The 6,569-nt window shown below is 45.0% G+C and overlaps 1 long non-coding RNA gene across 1 annotated transcript in view; it reads left to right on the forward strand.

Moving 5' to 3' along the window:
• LOC122541465 overlaps window positions 1-6,569 on the forward strand; it is an 8,528-nt gene continuing 1,959 nt past the window's right edge. Inside the window, exons 1-3 of the long non-coding RNA XR_006309608.1 lie at window positions 1-36; window positions 627-649; window positions 3,188-3,303. This is a non-coding gene — a long non-coding RNA (uncharacterized LOC122541465). The remainder of the gene's footprint in view (window positions 37-626; window positions 650-3,187; window positions 3,304-6,569) is intronic.

The following is a 6,569-nucleotide window of genomic DNA, read 5'->3' on the forward strand; positions in this document are numbered from 1 at the left end:
CAGATGGATCAAAAAGACGAGCTGATATTTCTGAAGGTAAGGGAAGATATTGCATGTTATTTCAGCTACATTTCAGACATAATGCTGACTGTAGAAATGATATTGAATTTAGTGCAAAGAAAGTTAACTGAACTTGTGACTGTCTGGACGATTCTGCTGTTGTCTCTGAATTAGGCTCAGTGCTCCCGAAACGTTCACTCTGAAGTCTGTCCACAGATCCTTCCAAACCTGTTGAGAATTTCCAGTAATCTCTGTTTTCTGTAACTGTTGCCACACCGTCTGCAGATTCTGGGGATTACAGACATTCTCCCAAGAATCAGTTGTTATTTTGTTTTTGTATTATTATCTGTGTTCCCAAAGCTTAATGATCTCCTAGAGCTCCCATTATAATCCAGTTCCATGTGGAGGGTGTGTGGGTCTGTCTGGTACAGTGGGAGTGTGAGAGTCACTGTGTCTGTGAACGGGACTGATGGTCAGTTCCAGTTTATTTTACCCTCTCCTCTATCTTCTTTCCAAAATGTATCACTTCACACTTCCGTGTTGTGTCTGCACATTTCAGCAGCCTGTCTGTCTCCTCCTGAAACCTGTTACTGCCATCCTCACTGTTTGTGATTCATTTCTTTCAGGAGGAAGCTTGTCGGAAGAGAAGGTAGGACATGCTCTTTACTGAAACTCTGCACAGTTTGCTCAGGGATAGGTTATTTAGTGTTTATTTCCTGGCTATTGTCACTGCTTTAAAGGGTTGTTTATCGGGCGACATGAACTCCGGTTATGCTCACACACAAAGAGTTTTTTACAACAAGAAGCTCATGACAGGTGTGAAACAGCATTAGCTTTGATAAAACTGTTCTACAGTATTGTAAACAATGACAAGATGTCTGTAAATAGTACAGCCTGGTTCTCAGGCTGGAAGTGATCACGGCCCTGATTTGGGCTGTTTGTGTGACTGTGACCTTCCCCTGACCCTGAGAGAGACACACGGCCCATGTTTCCAGGGAATGGCCATCCCTGTCCCTGCATGGCTCCTGACCAGCCTGAGACAGTCAGAGTTTAAATGGGGAATCACAGAGTCATAGAATTATAGTGGCGTACGGCACAGAAAGACTCTTTGGGCCAACTCGTCCATGCCGACCAGTTATCCTAACCTAGTCTAGTCCCATTTGCCAGCACTTGGCCCATATCTCACTGCACCCTTCCTATTTATATACCCACTCATATGCCTTTTAAATGTTGCAATTTTACCAGCCTCCACCACTTCATCTGGCAGCTCATTCCATACACACACCACCCTCTGCATGAAAATGATGCCCCTTATGTCCTTTTATATCTTTCCCCTCTCACCCTGAACCCTCTACTTCTGGATTTCCCCACCCCAGGGAAAAGACCTTGTCTATTTACCGTATTCATGCCCCTCATGATTTTTATTAACCTCTACACAGTCATCCCTCAGCCTTCGATGTTCTAGAGAAAACAACCCCAGCCAATTCAACCTCTCCCTATAGCACAAATCTTACAACCCTGGCAAGATCCTCATAAAACTTTTCTAGTCCTGTCAAGTTTCATAACATACTTCCACTAGGAACAAGACCAGAATTGCATGAAAATTCCAAAAGTACCTGATACAATGTCCTGTACAGCCACAACATGACCACCCCACTCCTATACTCAATGCTCTGTCCAATAAAAGAAATCATACACAACACCTTCTTCACTATCCTATCTACCTGCAACTGTATTTTCAAGGAACTATAAATCTGCACTCCAAGGTCTCTTTGTTCAGCAACACTCTCTAAGAACTTTCCATTTAGTGTATAAGTTCTGCTCTGATTTGCTTTTCCAAAATGCAGCACCTTGAATTTATCTAAATTAAACTCCACCTGTTACTCCTCAGTCCACTGATCTTATCCAAATCCTGTTGTACTTTGACGTAACCTTCTTCACTGTCCACTACACCTCCAGTTTTGGTGTCATCTGCAAACTTACTAACCATACATCCAATGTTCACATCCAAATCATTCATATAAATGAAGAAACATACTGGACCCAGCACTGATCCTTGTGGCACACCACTGGCCTCCAGTCTGAAAAATAACCACCACATCCTGTCTTCGACCTTTGAGCCAATTCTGTATCCAATTAGCTAGTTCTCCCTGTATTCCATGAGATCTAACCTTGTTAACCAATCTCCCATGGGGAACCTTGTTGAATGCCTTACTGAAGTCCATACAGCTCATGTCTACTGCTCCGCCCTCATCAATCCTCTTTGTTACTTCTTCAAAAAACTCTGTCAAGTTCAGGAGACATGATTTCCCATGCACAAAGCCATGCTGACAATCACTAATCAGTCCTTGCCTTTCCACAGTTTTCGAAATCCTGTCCCTTAGGATTCACTCCAACAACTTGCCCACCACCAATGTCAAGCTCACCAGTCTATAGTTCCCTGGCTTTTCCTTACCACTTTTCTTAAATAGTGGCACCATGTTAGCCAACCTCCAGTCTTCCAGCACCTCACCTGTGACTGTTAATGATGCAATATCTTAGCAAGGGACCCAACAATCACTTCCCTAGCTTCCCATAGAGTTTGAGTGCACACCTGATTATGTCCAGAGGATCTATCTACTTTTATTTATTTCAAGACATCCAGCACCTCCTCCTCCGAAATATGGACATTTATAAAATATCGCCATCTATTTCTTTATCTTTCATGTCCTTCTTCACAGTAAACACTGGTGCAAAATAGGTGTTTAGTATCTCACCATCTCTTGCACCTCCACGCAAAGGCTGCCTTGCTAATCTTTGAGAGGCACTACTCCCACCCTCATTACCCTTTTGTCCTTCATATATTTATAAAAAGACTTTCAGATATTTCAGTTTTTTTGTCTCTGTTCCACAAACTCTCTTGATCATACAGTAAGGGGATGGAGGAAATGTCTATCATCTGCATGGTGTGTGATGTCTCAGTAACTAATCTGTTGTCAGGGCATGGGCCTTTCTCTGGATGTGGGGGTTTCCAATCCTTGCCCTTGCAATATCTAAGTATTTTTGGATCAGTTTTAAAATAAGATGAACATTTCACGTTCAAGCTCATTGACTCAAACATGAACAACACTGAAAGCATGATTATTTAAATCATTTCTAATATTTGAACAAAACTGAATTTATAATGTCAACTGTTTAATATTTACAGGATTAGTAAGGAGGGGAACGAATTCTCAGCTGCTGACAGCTCTCTGTGTCTCGCACAGTTCACTGGCCCTTTGCAGTACATAGTCTGGAGAGAAATGGCACACACCATTCACCCAGGTAAACATGTGTATTCATTTTGCCTGATGATAATCCAGTTGTGCAGGGTCTCCAAGGCCCCAGGTTACATCTTCATATCATTAGTTGTAAATTCAGACAGACTCTCCATGGAAACATTGTTCTTTCTGTGGGTTCATTTGGATAAGTGTCTTGAGCCATCAGCTCTGTGTGTCAGAGCAGCAAAGGGTTCTGTCTAATCAGAGGAATAGAGCACGGAAACAGGATTTCGAGAGGAGACTGGAGTGACATTGGAGGAACAGTTTTTACCAGAATATAAGGAAGACGGGTAGACCTTAAAGAGCCAGTGTTGACAGGCACATATCAAATGGGGAATGTTTGAGAAACAAAAAGAGAAGTTGCTTCAAAAGCTCAGCAGGTTTGGCAGCATCTGTGGAGAGAAATCAGAGTTAGCATTTCTGATTGAGTGACCCTTCCTCAGAACAGATTCTAACTCAGAAAATGTCAGTTTAAATGCAGAGGATTGGGTGGGGTGAGGGAGTAAGGAGTAAAGGATAACTGGGGATAGACCCCAAAGAGAGAGAAGAGCAGTTAGACAGGCAAAGGAGTGGATAATGATCTGGGTATGAGGGTGAACAGCTGTTAATAGAGACTGTTAATGGCCAGCAATAGGTTGTGTGTAATGTCAGACTATGTGATAACAAGGCTGGACATGGGAGAACTCAGACCCTAAAGTTATGGAAGTGAATACTAATTCCAGAGGGCTGCAGTGTTTGCGAGCAGAAAATAAGCATTGCAGCAAGCTTCTGATGGAGGTATTCGGCAGGGAACAGAATGGTGTGTTAAGGGCAAAAGTACAGCCGGTCAGACAGCATCTGAGGAGTAGGAGAATCGACTTTTCAGGCATAAGCCCTTCATCAGGAATGCTCTGTTAAAGTGGCAGGCAACTTTTTTGTGAGCAAAAAGTAGGTCTTCTTCAAAGTGGTCATCCAGTTAATGCTTTGTTTCCCCAAGGTAGCAGAGACCACATTGTGAGCAGTGAATACAGTAGACTAGATTGTGGGAAATGCAGGTAAAGTACTGCTTCACCAGGAGGGTACATTTGGAGTCTTGGATACTGTGGAGAGAGGAAGTAAATGGGCAGGTGTTACAACTTCGGCAATTGCAGGCAAAGGTGCTTTGGGGCTGTGTGTGTGTGTGTGTGTGTGGGGGGGGGAATGAAGGAAGATTGCAACAGGATGTCCCTGAGGGAATGATCCCTGTGGAAGGTGGTTAAGAGAGGGGAAGGGAATATATGTTGGTCGTGGCATCTCACTGGACATGGTGGAAATGTGGCTAATATCCTCAAGATGTGGATGCTGGTGGGATGTTAGGAAAGGACAAGGGAAGCCGATTGTTGTTACAGGAGGGAAGAGAAGGTGGGAATGTTTGAGAAACAAAAAGAGAAGTTGCTTCAAAAGCTCAGCAGGTTTGGCAGCATCTGTGGAGAGAAATCAGAGTTAGCATTTCTGATTGAGTGACCCTTCCTCAGAACAGATTCTAACTCAGAAAATGTCAGTTTAAATGCAGAGGATTGGGTGGGGTGAGGGAGTAAGGAGTAAAGGATAACTAGGGATAGACCCCAAAGAGAGAGAAGAGCAGTTAGACAGGCAAAGGAGTGGATAATGATCTGGGGATGAGGGTGAACAGCTGTTAATAGAGACTGTTAATGGCCAGCAATAGGTTGTGTGTAATGTCAGACTATGTGATAACAAGACTGGACATGGGAGAACTCAGACCCTAAAGTTATTGAAGTGAATACTAATTCCAGAGGGCTGCAGTGTTTGCAAGCAGAAAATGAGCACTGCAGCAAGCTTCTGAAGGAGGTGTTCGGCAGGGAACAGAATGGTGTGTTAAGGTCAAAAGTACAGCCGGTCAGACAGCATCTGAGCTGTCTGTTATCTGTTAGCTCTAACCAAATTAGCCCTAAAACCCATAGAAACCAGGCACATGGGAAGATATGCGGTTATGACCCTCCACCCCCGGACAAAAAACACAGGGACAACCTAACCATGTTAAAGGAGCAACATTGTCGCCCCTCTCACTCACGCGACATTCTCAGCCTTCCCACACACATCTCATTTTCACTCTCTCCTCCTCTCTCCCAATTCTCCTCCTCAGAGTTATCTTCCTCATTTTCAAACCCCCTCCCCCTCGCTGCCAACTTCCCTCTCCATTTCCCTTAACCCCTGCCTTTCACCTCCTCCAATCTCATGACCTTGCACACAACCCATCTCTTTATTCACCCCATCATTGTCTCCTCAGATTCCTTGTCCCTATCCCTCACTTCTGTCTCCATACAGGCCCTACTCTCCTCACCCTCCCTCCCCAACACCTTGCCATGGATCACCACTCCCTACCTCTAAGCAACACTCTCTCGTGGTCTCCCACCCCACTATCTCCTGCTCTCACTGTCTCCCTTCTGCTCACTCCCCACTTCTACTCTCTTGACCCTACTCTGTGTACTCACCTGATGAAGGGCTTTTGCCCGAAATGTCGATTTTACTGCTCCTCGGATGCTGCCTGAACTGCTGTGCTCTTCCAGCACCACTAATCCAGAATCTGGTTTCCAGCATCTGCAGTCATTGCTTTTGCCTACTCTTGCACTCCCTCTCTGCCCTCCTGATCACTCTCCATTCATTCTTCCCTCTCCTTCACTGATCCCTCTAGCTTAGCTTCCCATCCTGGTTACTTACTCCTTGACCTCATTCTTCTCTTGGTTTGTATCTGCCATTAATTGTCCTTTAGCCTGACAGACTATGGCCTCACTGCATTCTCCACCCTCCACCTAGACTATGGCCTCACTGCATTCTCCACCCTCCACCTGACTCACCTCCACACTCTTCACATCCATCATTCCTCTAAATTGTTCACCATTCAGTCCTATCCCCACCCTCCCTCCATTTCCAAACTTTGACAACCTCTTCCCTCCACCTCATTCTCCCCTCCACCTCCCCTTTACACTCTGGTTTCCCACACTCTCCAATCTCCATTGCTATCAATGTTCCCTCACTCCCTCCTGATTTCCCTTTCCCCCTCAATATCACAGCCCCCTCCTGCTCATTCCTCACACTCTCTCAGCTCTCCCTCACTGTCCCCTCAATCACAGCTTCCCAATCCAGTCAGTCTCCCCTCAACCTCACACTGCTCTCACCCTCTGCTTCACACTGCCCCTCACTCCCATCTCACATTCCTCCATAATCACTCTGCCATGATTTCCCCCACCCCACACTCTCCCCTCTTATAATCTACCCTCCTCACTATTCTCT

Source organism: Chiloscyllium plagiosum, chromosome 37, assembly GCF_004010195.1.
Source record: "Chiloscyllium plagiosum isolate BGI_BamShark_2017 chromosome 37, ASM401019v2, whole genome shotgun sequence".
Classification (NCBI taxonomy): domain Eukaryota; kingdom Metazoa; phylum Chordata; class Chondrichthyes; order Orectolobiformes; family Hemiscylliidae; genus Chiloscyllium; species Chiloscyllium plagiosum.